A 13,996-nucleotide genomic window follows, 5' to 3' on the forward strand; every position below is an offset into this window, starting at 1 on the left:
ATCAAAAATCTCCCAAGAAACAAAAGCCCAGGGCCAGATGGCTTCCCAGGGGAATTCTATCATTTAAAGAAGAATTAATACCTAGTCTCCTGAAACTGTTCCAAAAAGTAGAAATGGAAGGAAAATTTCCAAACTCATTTTATGAGGCCACCATTACCTTGATCCCAAAACCACACCAAGATCCCATCAAAAAGGAAAATTACATACCAATATCCTTGATGAACATGGATGCAAAAATTCTCACCAAAATACTAGCTAATAGGATCCAACAGTACATTAAAAGGATTATTCACCATGACCAAGTTGGATTTATCCCTGGTCTGCAAGCCTGGTTCAACATCCGCAAGTCAATCAACGTGATACAATACATTAACAAAAGAAAGAACAAGAATCATATGATCCTCTCAATAGATGCAGAAAAAGCATTTGACAAAGTACAGACAGCATCCTTTCTTGATCAAAACTCTTTAGAGTATAGGGATAGAGGGTACATACCTCAACATCATAAAAGCCATCTATGAAAAACCTACAGTGAATATCATTCTCAATGGGGAAAAGCTCAGAGCTTTTCCCCTAGGGTCAGGAACGCGGCAGGGATGTCCACTCTCACCACTGCTCTTCAACATAGTATTAGAAGTCCTAACCACAGCAATCAGACAACAAAAAGAAATCATAGGCATCCAAATCGATAAAGAGGAATCAAACTCTCACTCTTTGCAGATGATATGATACTGTATGTGGAAAACCCAAATGACTCCACCCCAAAACTGCTAGAACTCATAGAGGAATACAGTAAAGTAGCAGGATATAAAATCAATGCACAGAAATCAGTGGCATTCCTATACACCAAGAACAAGACAGAAGAGAGACAAATCAAGGAGTCAATCCCATTTACAATTGCTCCCAAAACCATAAGATACCTAGGAATAAATTTAACCAAAGAGGCAAAGGATCTGTACTCAGAAAACTATAAAATACTCATGAACAAAATTGCAGAAGACACCAAGAAATGGAAAAACGTTCCATGCTCATGGATTGGAAGAACAAACATTGTGAAGATGTCAATGCTACCTAGAGCAATCTACAGATTCAATGCAATCCCCATCAAAATACCATCCACTTCTTTCAAAAAATGGAACAAATAATCCTAAAATTTGTATGGAACCAGAGGAGACCCCGAATAGCCAGAGGAATATTGAAAAAGAAAAAAAAGCTGGCGGCATCACAATTCCGGACTTCCAGCTCTTTTACAAAGCTGTCATCATCAAGACAGTATGGTACTGGCACAAAAACAGACACATAGATCAATGGAACAGAATAGAGACCCCAGAAATGGACCCTCAACCCTATGGTCAACTAATCTTTGACAAAGCAGGAAAGAATGTCCAATGGATAAAAGTCTCTTCAACAAATAGTGTTGGGAAAATTGGACAGCCACATGCAGAAGAAAGAGACTGGACCATTTCCTTACACCACACACAAAAATAGACTCCAAACGGTTGAAAGACCTAAATGTGAGACAGGAGTCCATCCAAATCCTAAAGGAGAACACAGGCAGCAACCTCTTCGACCTCAGCTGCAGCAACTTTCTAGAAACATTGCCAAAGGCAAGGGAAGCAAGGGCAAAAATGAACTATTGGGATTTCATCAAGATAAAAGGCTTTTGCACAGCAAAAGAAACAGTCCACAAAACCAAAAGACAACCGACAGAATGGGAGAAAATATTTGCAAATGACATATCAGATACAGAGCTAGTATCCAAAATCTATAAAGACCTTATCAAACTCAACACCCAAAGAACAAATAATCCAATCAAGAAATGGGCAGAAGACATGAACAGACATTTCTCCAAAGAAGACATCCAAATGGCCAACAGACACATGAAAAAGTGCTCAACATCGCTCGGCATCAGGGAAATCCAAATCAAAACCTCAATGAGATACCACCTCACACCCGTCAGAATGGCTAAAATTAACAAGTCAGGAAATGACAGATGTTGGTGGGGATGCGGAGAAAGGGGAACCCTCTTACACTGTTGGTGGGAATGCAAGCTGGTGCAACCACTCTGGAAAACAGTATGGAGGTTTCTCAAACAGTTGAAAATAGAGCTACCATATGATCCAGCCATTGCACTACTGGGTATTTACCACAAAGATACAAATGTAGGGATCCGAAGGGGTACGTGCACCCCAATGTTTATAACAGCAATGTCCACAATAGCCAAACTGTGGAAAGAGCCAAGATGTCCATCGACAGATGAATGGATAAAGAAGAGGTGGTATATATACACAATGGAATATTATGCAGCCATCAGAAGGAATGAGATCTTGTGATTTGCAAGGACGTGGATGGAACTGGAGGGTGTTATGCTGAGTGAAATAAGTCAATCAGAGAAAGACATGTTTCATATAACCTCACTGATATGAGGAATTCTTAATCTCAGGAAACAAACTGAGGGTTGCTGGAGTGGTGGGGAGTGGGAGGGATGGGGTGGCTGGGTGGTAGACATTGGGGAGGGTATGTGCTATGGTGAGCGCTGTGAATTGTACAAGACTGATGAATCACAGATCTGTACTTCTGAAACAAATAATGCAATATATGTTAAAAAAAAAAGAAGAAGATAGCAGGAGGGGAAGAATGAAGGGGAGTAAGTTGGAGGGGGAGACGAACCATTTGAGACGATGGACTCTGATAAACAAACTGAGGGTTCTAGAGGGGAGGGAGGTGGGGAGATGGGTTAGCCTGGTGATGGGTATTAAAGAGGGCACATTCTGCGTGGAGCACTGGGTGTTATGCACAATGAATCATGGAACACTCCGTCAAAAACTAATGATGTAATGTATGGTGATTAACATAACAATAAAAAATTATAAAAAAAAAGAAATTCAGTAACTCATTTTAAGTGTCTCGTTTGAAAGTCAGGCCTAATTTCATTAAATCCAGAATTTCTCTGAGTTATTTGTCCACAGGACTGTATTCCACTTTCCATCTCTGTTATTATCCTGTTAAACCAGGGCTGAGTATACCTTGGGACAAACTGTAGGCCTGATTTACCTCATGTGCTAGAGCCCAACTGTGCATGTTAACCCATTCATTCTATGAATAGTAATGGAATATCTACCCCATGCCAAGCCCTGTACTTGGCACTGGGAGTGCTACAGTCAGTGATGCAGGCATATTTTGATTGCATGATCCTGACAGCCTTGTGGGCTCTCCAGGCATTAATAAATAGTCAAATAAATGTACAGTCAAAAACTTAGAGAAAAGCTATGAAGAAAACTGTTCTACAGTAATGTTTAACAAAGGAAATCAAAGTGTATGGGGGAGTCAGAGGAAGTATTGCAGGGAGAGATAGCTTTCTGAGGTGAGAGTAGAATATGTACAGAGGTTGTGGATGGGAAGGAGGCCAGTAGAGGCCAGGTGACAGTAGCAGAGAGGGCAGGGCATTGGCACCTGCGATATGGCTGGAGGGATAGGCAGGGGGCCAGGCCCACTGAATCCTTATATGCCTGTTAAGAATTTTGCTCTTTAAGAACCATGGGAAGCTAATGAATTGTTCAGTGCTGGGATTATGGGGAGGTAAATGAGACACTTGCTTCAGGCACAAAATTTAAGGGGTATCAAAAACCAAGTAATCAAAATAAATAATGCAATATTAAAAAAAATCAATAATGATGCAAAAAGACTTCCAGGATGGGGACACCTGGGTGGCTCAGTTGGTTAAGAATCTGCCTTCGGCTCAGTCATGATCCCAGGGTCCTGGGATGGAGCCCCGTATTGGACTCCTTGCTCAGCAGGGAGTCTGCTTCTCTCTCTCCCTCTGCTTGCCACTCCCCCTGCTTGGGCTCTCTCTCTCTGACAAATAAATAAATAAAATCCTAAAAAAAAAAAGACTTCCAGGATGAACAAACTATGAAAAGTCTAAATAAAGACAGGATCTCACAGTGCCATGCCAAGTCATATTGGAGCCTATGGCAATGGGAAAAATGTATACCCTGATGTACATGTTTATATGTATTTTAAATGGTTAATTTCTGCCAGAACATTATTAAAGTAGAAGTAGATTTTGAAAGTATTATTGATGAGTTAACTTTCTTTTTAATAATTTTGTTAATTTTATTATTTTTTTCATTGTGATAAGTGTACTTTTTAAAACCCATTATCTATTGTACCCATCTCCCCTCTGGTAACCATCAATTTGTTCTCTATAGTTGAGTCTATTTCTTGACTTGTCTCTCTCTCTTTTTTCCCCCTTTGCTTGTTTGTTTTGTTTCTTAAATTCCCTATATGTATTAGATTGTATGGTATTTGTCTTTCTCTGACTGACTTATTTCACTTAGCATAATACTCTATAGTTCTCATGTTGCTGCAAATGGCAAGATTTCATTCCTTTATATGGCTGAATAATATTCCATTGTATATATGTATATATATAGATATACACACCACCCCTTCTTTATCCATTCACCTATCAATGGACATTTGGGTTGTTTCCATAGTTTGGCTATTGTAAATAATGCTGCTATAAACATGGAGGTGCGTGTATCTTTTTGAATTAGTATTTTTGTACTTTTTGGGTAAATACCCACTGGTGTGATTACTGGATTATAGGGTCGTTCTATTTTTAACTTTTTGAGGAAACTACATACTGTTTTCCAGAGTGACTGCACCAGTTTGCATTCCCACCGACAGTGCAGGAGGGTTCCTTTTTCGCTACAACCTTTCAACTTGTTTTACTTTTTTTTGCTTTTAGCTATTCTTTTTTTTTTTTAAAAGATTTTATTTATTCATTTGAGAGAGAATGACATAGAGAGAGCACATGAGAGGGGGGAATGTCAGAGGGAGAAGCAGACTCCCCGTTGAGCAGGGAGCCTGATGAGGTACTCAATCCCAGGACTCCAGGATCATGACCTGACCTGAAGGCAGACGCTTAACCAACTGAGCCACCAGGTGCCCCTGCTTTTAGCTATTCTGACAGGTGTGTGGTGATATCTCACTGTAGTTTTGATTTGCATTTCCCTGATGATGAGTTAGCTTTCATTAAAGTTAGGAAAGTAAAATTATATTCAATTCAGTTGTGGTATAAATAAAAAATTTAAAATTAAAATACTGTTATGAGTATTAATAACCTGCCTTTTAAATTTTCAATAGTTTTTCACTACGTGTTCTGGAAAAATGTTAACCATTAAAAAATACAAAAATCTTACATATTGAAGCACACAGCCTTAGACTCCAGTGTTGCTTGACACATCACTGAATAAGGGGCTGATGGATCAGATGTGACTTTTGCAAGAGTTTCTCTTATTGCACCATGGGGAAAAGGTTGGTGAAGGGAGGAAATTCACCAAGAATGACTCTCTAGTGTCTCCATTGCATAACTAGATGGACAGTGGTGTTATTCTCTCAGATGGGGAAGGCTGGTGGAGGAGTGGATGTTTTGGGGGGAGGGAGTGCAGATAGTTATTTTTTTCTTTAGTATGTTGAGTTCTGAGGTACCTTTGAGCGTCAACTGTCTGATAGCCTCAATTTCTCAGAAAAGAATTATCAAGTAAGCAGCTGGATATATAGGTCTACAGCTTAGAGGAAAAGTGTGGGTAAAAGGTATAACTTGGGAGTTATGAACTGGCCTGTAAATGACAATTGCAAGAGATGAGGCCATCTATGGCAGGTCTTAGCTGTGGGTGCACATCAGAGTCACCTGGAAAGCTTTTAAAGTTCTTCATGTTCAGGCACCATTCCAGGCCAATTAAATAAGAGTCTTTATAGGTGGGGTCCAGGCATAGGTATTTTTGAAAAAGCATCCCATGAACTTCTGCTTCCAGAGAGATGGAGTAGATGTACTTTCCTCTATTCCTCCTGCTAACTGCAATTAAAAGCATTGAACATTGTATGTAAAACAAACATAAGAAGACTCTGAAAGGTAGAGGGAAAACTGCCTGGATAGGGACTTCAGAACCCAAGGTACGACATGATGGTGAGTTCCCTGGATTTTCTTTCTGCCTCATATGTCCCAGACTTGGAGCTGGAGAGGACAGCAACTTGGAAATGACAATGAATACAGACAAACTAAAAGCCCCAATGAAACCCTACCATCCCCAGCCAAAAGACCAGGGGAGGGGTACCTCAGCAAGACAAAAACACTGTTGGACAATATTCACTCTACTCTGGCCAAACAGGACAGATAAAACTGGCTCCATGAACACCCATGCCAGAAAAAGCTGAGTGGGGAGCCAAGATGTCTACCCACATGAAGCTCTAATGAGGCACTCCAACATTCCAGCTGATAAGGAGCTTCCCTCACCCTGCACTGTCAGTGGAGGCCATGTGGAGAACCTAGAGTTCCACCCCCACTTGGCAGTAACTAGTGTCCCTTCCTCTCCCTGCTGGGTATTGTCAAAGGAGGCCTAGTAAAGAGTCAGGACTTTACCCATTGCCTGATGAAGCCACTTTCCTGTAGTGTTAGTGGAGACAGTAAGCTGCAACCCCCATCCAGTGGTAATAAGGATCCCTTCCCTAAATTGGGTGTCAATGATGACCAAGTAGGGAACCTGGACTTCTAACTCTATCTTCCAGTCATGATGCAGTACCACCTCTACCTTCCCTTGCTGGATGTGTCAGAGATATCCATCTAAAATAGAGCTTCAGTAGGATTCAGTCTTATAACATGATATAAAAATGGTCTGGTGTTCAATAAAAAATCATTCTTCATACCAAGAGCCTGATGATGGATGACAAAAGACAATCAATATATGGCAAAACCAAGATGATAAAGATGTTGGAATTATCTGAAAAAGGATAATGTCATCAAGATGGTGAAATAAGAATCCCTGGGCCCTCCCCACCTCACCCTTTAACTCACTGATTCAATAACAATATATGGACAAATTCCCTCTATGAAAAATTCAGAAACTAGTTGAGAGGCTTCTGCACCCCAGGCAAGTATGAAATCAGCCACATCAAAGCTGGTAGCAATATTTGAGACATCCTCTTATATAACCCCTACCACTGGCACAGTGCCATACAATAGGAAGGAACCCCTCAGCTCCTGCTTCTTCCTCAAGGGAGAAACAGTTGGATGACAGACACAACCAGAGTTCCAACTTTCCCCAGGGTGCCTGGGGAACTGGTCTCTGTCTTATTTGTCTTGGAGTGCTGATAGACAGTTACGCTCTAGATGCCCAGGACCAGAGAGAACAAAGACAGCAGTCTGGACTAGCACAAAAACAGTTGTCCCTCCCCAGTTTATCGCAGAGTGAGCAAGACCTCTGTATGAGGTCACTATGAAGACCAGGAGAGGTAGCTGTTTTTTTTGTTTTTGTTTTTGTTTTTTTAATGAGCAGATACCAACAAAAAGAGTCAAGGAAAATGAAGAAACAGGGAAATGAGTCCCAGACAAAGGAACAAGATAAATCTTTAGAAACCAACCCTAAAGAAATGGAGATAAACAATTTACCTGGCAGATTATTCTAAATAACCATAATAAAGGTATTTAATGAGGTCAGAACAATATATGAACAAAACAAGGATTTCAACAAAGAGAAAATATAAAAAAAAGTACCAAACAGAAATCTTAGACCTGAAGAACACATGAGTGAACTGGAACATTCACTAGAGGGGTTCAAAAACAAACTAGATCAAGCAGAAGAAAAGATCAGCAAACTGGAAGTGAGACCACTGGAAACTTTCCAGTCAGAGGAAAAAAAAGAAAAAAGAATGAAGAAGAGTGAATAAAGTTTAAGAGAATTCTGGGTCACTGAGAGCAGATCATTGCATTATAAGGGTCCTTCTAAAGGAGGTGCTGGGCAAGGAGCTTGGGGGCATGTCCTGGGCCTGGAGTACCAGAGGATACAGGGAGAAGAGCTGAGCAAACTAGCTGGGAGACCATGCAACTTGTCTGTGCTCCTGGAGTGTGACAGACACACAGGTGTGCAATGCTGGCTTCAGGGAAGCAGCCCAGAGGCCCATGGAGGCTGTGTGGGAGTGTGGGGAGGGCATAGCCCAGGGCCAGCTGCATGGCCCATGCAGGCCTCCAGGGACAGGACTTGGGAGCTCCACGGTCCCAGGCAGGCTGCCAGTGAGCCAGGCTGCCTGAGACTCCTGTGAGCACCAGGAGACTGCAGTCACTGTGAGCCTGAATCTCAGCCTGTGCCATTGTGCATGCCCATGTGTGCGTGTATATGTGTGTATGGGGGTGTAGGTGGGTATGCATACATCCTTATCGCCATGGCTTTCCCATGCCCCAGCATGCAGGATCATGAGTTCATCAGGATGCCTGCATTGAGATGGGCAGGAAGAAAGCCCTTTGGTGAAGATAACTGTTAAAACATAGTCACTTTCACATGTGGGGAAATATATGGTAATCCAGTTAAAACAACCTCCCTGAAAATATAGAGGTAGCCCTAGTGGGTCAAAGGACATGGCTGTTCCACAATTACATAAACCACCTGTGCACACAGCAAAAGGCCATCTATTTCTGATTTCAAAAACAACAAATACACAATGAAAGAAAAAACAGAAAAGTATAAAGTTGCAGGAAAAAAAACGCTCATTATCCCATCCTCACAAAACAGCCAGAGTAAACATCTTCACATATTTTCTTAAAAATACAAAACAAAACAAAACAGCTTCAATGAAGTATAATTGATAGACAAAAACCCTGCACATATTTAATGTATACAATTTGATGAGTTTAGACATATACAGTTTAGACACTGTAAAACCTTGACCACAATAAAGTAATAGACATATCCATTACCTTGAAAAGTTTCCTTGTTGGCATCCCTGTTTTGGTTCTGTTTTCTTTATGCAGTTAAGCAAAGTTAAAATGATATTTGCAAATGGCTTTAGTGCCTTACATTTTTACTAATTTTATTGAAATATTTTTCTCATGGTCTTAAAAGTGTGTGTGGACAATGATTTTAATCATGCATTAACAGACTGTTTTGTGAAGATTCTGTATTGATGTCACCAGTTTCCAATGGTTGACCATCCAGTTCTCTTGGATTCTTCACTATTATAATTGCACTGGGACAGAGCACAAGGGGCCAGAGGCTTAGGGCCTAGGAGCACATACTCTAGACCTAGGGGGCCTGGGTTCAAATTTTGCTCTTGTCTGTGGATCCTTAGGCAATATATTTAAGTTCTTTGTGCCTGTTTCCTCATTTACAAAAATGGGGGTAATAATAGTTATGTTCCAATGGTGAAATTAATGAGAGCACTTAGTCTGACACATAATGAGAACTATATGTGTTTATTAAATTTTGAAAATTCAATAATCTGTCTTACGAGTTAGTTTATTTCTTTAGATTGGATTCTTGGAAGTGGAATTCCTAGGGCGAGGGCTATAAATATTTTAAAGGTCCATCTGGGCCAGTTGCTTTCTCTGAAGTTCCTCCTGATATCCCCTTCCCCTAGCAGTCTCTCAATGGGTCATGCTCACTTTTATTTCTTGCTCCCTGGACAGCATTAGCATTGGGTCTTAGAGTTTACAATACTTTTTGCAAGTTTGATATGTGAAAAATACTTTCCTCATTAATTAGGGACATTGAACATTTCCCAAACATTATTAGTTATTTGTGTTTGACCTTTTGTGAATTGTCTGCTGCTGTCCTTTACCCACTTTATTTTTTTTTATTTATTTATTTTTAAAGATTTTATTTATTTATTTGACAGAGAGACAGCGAGAGAGGGAACACAAGCAGGGGGAGTGGGAGAGGGAGAAGCAGGCTTCCTGCCAAGCAAGGAGCCCGATGTGGGGCTCGATCCCAGGACCCTGGGACCATGACCTGAGCCGAAGGCAGACGCTTAATGACTGAGCCACCCAGGCACCCCATGTCCTTTACCCACTTTAAAAAAATTGAGTTCCCAAGGACTTTTCTGATCAATTTACATGAAGCTTTATATGTGAAGGCTATTAACCTATACGTTTAGTGTTTCTTTTTTCATTTTGAATGCTCTTCTTACAGCAACTCTGGCCTTCATATTCTAATTGATATTTATTTATCTTTCTCTCTCTCTCTTTTTTTTTTTTACCCATTATGTCAAACACAGGGCTGCTCCAGCTCTCTTTAGCTTAATCCGTGCATTTTGCCTTCATTGTCATTGTCATGGTTCCTAGGGGGCACACAGGTCTTCTGCTCTTGGGTTCCTACATGGTTGCTATTTAAAGGAGAGAATGAAGGAAAGGTCTGCAAAATGGGAATAGGGTACAAAATACTACTTACAGAAAAGTTGGTATTGTATATATTGTTTATTGCATTCATTTACAAAGATGCCTGTGTTTCTAAGTGTCATCTCTAGGGAAAAGCAAATTAGCTCTGAGCTGCCAAGACGGACAAAAGATAATAATCAAAAGAAGAAATGAGGAAGCATCAGAGAAATGTCTAATCTGGGGCTGCAGTAAGCCCTGAAATCCCCTAGATGTCACGATATAACTCTGATACATTTGCTTTTTCATGGGAGACAGGTTTTAATTTACACCCATCCAAAGTAAACAGCTGCATTGCTTAAGGAAATATTAATTTTTGAGAAGAAAAAAAGGTCTTGGATATGATAACATAAAAACACAGTTAAAAGTTTGGCCCCTAGCTCATAAACTGCAGAAACTTTTCCTATATTGTTTGATAGGTTCAGAAAGAATTCAGAATGTTTGTCTTGGCATATCATAGCACCTTCCATTTGGAAACACTTATGAATGTGAACAGGTTGGTAAAATGCTTTTTTCTTTTTGTGGCCAACCACTGGGGCGTCCGCCTGCCTCTTTGCCTTAAGCTGCCCTTCCCACCCCTCTCCCTGCTCTGTTCAGCTCTTTAGCCATCACCCTTGTCAGAGCAGCTGGCCTAATAGGTCTTCTGTCTTAGATGTTGGCCAAGCTCCGGAGAGGGGTTCTATTCCTGGCACTTTCTTCTGGTCCAAACTCACTCATTAAATGCCTCATTGGAGTTCATTTAAATTAGAACAATTGTTTCAGGGTCTGGCCTTAACTAACAACTGATTGCTTCTGGAGCTGCCTCCCCAAAGGGGTCTCTGGGTTGGTCCCCCATCATCTGGCTCTCATCTTCCAGTCCAGGCTCCCTCTGCATCCCTTGAAGAATTTTGTCATCTCCCACTGTAGATGCTTGTTGAGTGAAGGGCCTGCATATATGAAGGGCTGGCCTCGCCCCTTTTCTTCCTTTTTCTTTGTCAGGGAAGTCTGGGCCTGCTAAATAGCTCTGGGCCTTTCTACCCTCACCAACAACACAACTAGCTTTACAGAAAAGCTGGTGGAAGGATGGGAATCACAGAAGTGAGTGTGTGTGTGTGTGTGTGTGTGTGTGTGTGTGTGTGAAATTAATCCGGAGATAGCTGGGGTGACATAGGCTGTCTTCCGTCAGGCTGTTATAACAGAATGCCGTAGACTAGTGTCTTAATGACAGAAATTTATTTCTTACAGATCTGGAGGCTGGGAAGTCCAAGGTCAAGAGTGTGCCAGCATTGTCAGGTTCTGGCGAGAGCCCTCTTCTTGGTTTGCAGATGGCCACGTTCTTGCTGCGTCCTCACCTGGAAGAGAGCAGAGGGGAGTGGGGAGGGAGGGAGAAGGAAAGGGAGAGATGGAGGTTACAGAGGAAGCAAATTCTCTTGCGTCTTTTTTAAAACAAATTTTTAAATTTGAGTATAGTTGACACACAATATTACATTAGTTTCAACATCTCTGTATGTTTTGTATGCTTACCACATGTGTAGCTCCCGTCTGTCATCATTCAGCACTGTTACAATACCACTGACTATATTCCCTGTGCTGTACCTTTCATCCCCGTGACTTATTCATTCCATAACTGGAAGCCCGTACTTCCCACTCTCCTCCACTCATTTTGCTCATCCCTCTACACCCTCCTCTCCAGCAACCACCAGTTTATTCTCTGTATTTATAGGTCTGATTTTGCTTTTTGTCTGTTTTTCACTTGTTTTGTTTTTTGGATTCCACATATAAGTGAAATCATATAGTATTGGTCTTTCTCTAACTTATTTTACTTAGCATAGTATCTTCTAGGTCCATCCATATCATTGCAAATGGCACAATCTTATCCTTTTATATGGCTGGGTAATATTCCATTATATATATATATATATATAAAATCACATGACATGTTGTTCATGATATATATATAATCACCTGACATATTGTTCATGATATATATATATATATGTGTGTATATATATATATATATTCTTCCTTAACCATTCATCCATGGATAGACCTTAGATTGTCTCTGTATCTTGGCTATTGTAAATAATGCTGCAATAAACAGAGGGATGCATATATCTTTTTGAATTAGTGCTTTCATTTTCTTTGAGTAAATACCCAATAGTAGAATTATTGGGTCATATGGTATTTCTATTTCTAATTTTTTTGAAGATACATTTATTTAATCATTTGAGAGAGAGAGAGAGAGAGAGGAGGTGGGGCAGAGGGAGAGGGAGAGAAACTCTTATGTGGGCTCTATGCTGAGTGTGGGGGCTGATGTAGGGCTCGATCCCACAATCCCGAGATCAGGACCTGAGCTGAAACCAAGAGGTCGACACTCAACTGACTGCACCACCCAGGTGCCACTCTTTTTAATCTTTTGAGAAACCTTCATACTGTTTTCCACAGTGGCTGCACCAGTCTACTTTCTTACTACTAATCATCATGGAAATGCAAATCAAAACCACCAATGAGATATCATCTTGTGTCTTTTCCTATAAGGAAATGTCCATTTCCTATAAGGAATGATCCCATTCATGAGGTGTCCAACTTCATGACTTAATTACCTCCCAAAGTCCCCACCTCCTAATATTGCATCATGAATTTGGATTTCAATGTATGAATTTTGGGAGATGCAAACATGCAGTCCATAACATAACCATAGCCAGAATTTATTTTCATAAAGCAATTCTACAATATTCTGAGCTGCCATGTCTCCTCCCCAACCCCTTGAAAGTGGTTTTGAGTAGCTGATGGAAAACGAGTACATAGTCAAAGTATTTATGGTGAATGGGTCAGTTGACATGTCTTTACTCATATGGACAACATTTTTCTGTATCAAGTTCTTGCTAGTGTTTTAATGACTAAGATGATTGACTTAATTAATTATGCAGATTCTAATTCAAGCAATCACTTTTTGAAGTGGGAGAAATCCACTTTTATCATGAATTGGATAAGTATGGATATCTGCTTCCAGAGTTATTTTGGACTTTTGGATTTTTTTTTTAATTTTGCACCTTTCATATGAACTATATTTTTGTTTTAAGGTAAAGAAAAGATTTGTGGGTATATAGAGGAAATAGCCTTGATCTGAGATGGCTATGCCTGGATTCCTACCCCAACTCCACTTTGAGCTTCCACTTGTGAATCTGAAAAATGGAAATTATAATATTTGTTCTATGTATAGTACAGAACTGTTGTGAAGGTCAATGAGATGATATGTGTGAAAGTGTTTTAAAAACTGTAGGTTATGTAAACTATAAAAGTCATCTGAATAGTCATTTGGCAATATCAAACCACAAAGTAGTCAATTTGGCAAAATCATATACCAATTTACGCTTTAAATTTCCTTTTGTGTTATTTATTTTCAAAGAATATGTCAGGAAATATATCAGTGAAAGAATGTGAGTGGTTTCTGAAAGCCATAACGTATTTATTTTCTCATTGTTAAGAGAAGTTGACTTTGATTCTTTACTTTTACTGAGGTATCACTAAAAAGATGCTGCTCATTTTGTGGCTCTGTCTTCTCCTTAAAGCTAGGAAGCAACTTCAGTGAAGCACTGCTGAAATGGTGTGTCAGGAGAACCAAGGCCAGGTCTGATGGGGAAGAGGGTGGCCACAGTAAGGAGTCACTGTCTTGGCAGCTCTGGGTCCTATGAAGGGAGGCAAGGTGGGAAGAGTGGGGCAGTGGTGGGTGCTGCCAGCCTGCTGGGTGGTTTAGTGCACATGGAACAGTGAAGCCAGTGCCGGCTGGGTCTCTGACTTCAAGGCTAA

Source organism: Callorhinus ursinus, unplaced genomic scaffold, assembly GCF_003265705.2.
Source record: "Callorhinus ursinus isolate GAN/ISIS: 27379988/994484 unplaced genomic scaffold, GSC_fseal_2.0 scaffold5, whole genome shotgun sequence".
Taxonomy (NCBI): domain Eukaryota; kingdom Metazoa; phylum Chordata; class Mammalia; order Carnivora; family Otariidae; genus Callorhinus; species Callorhinus ursinus.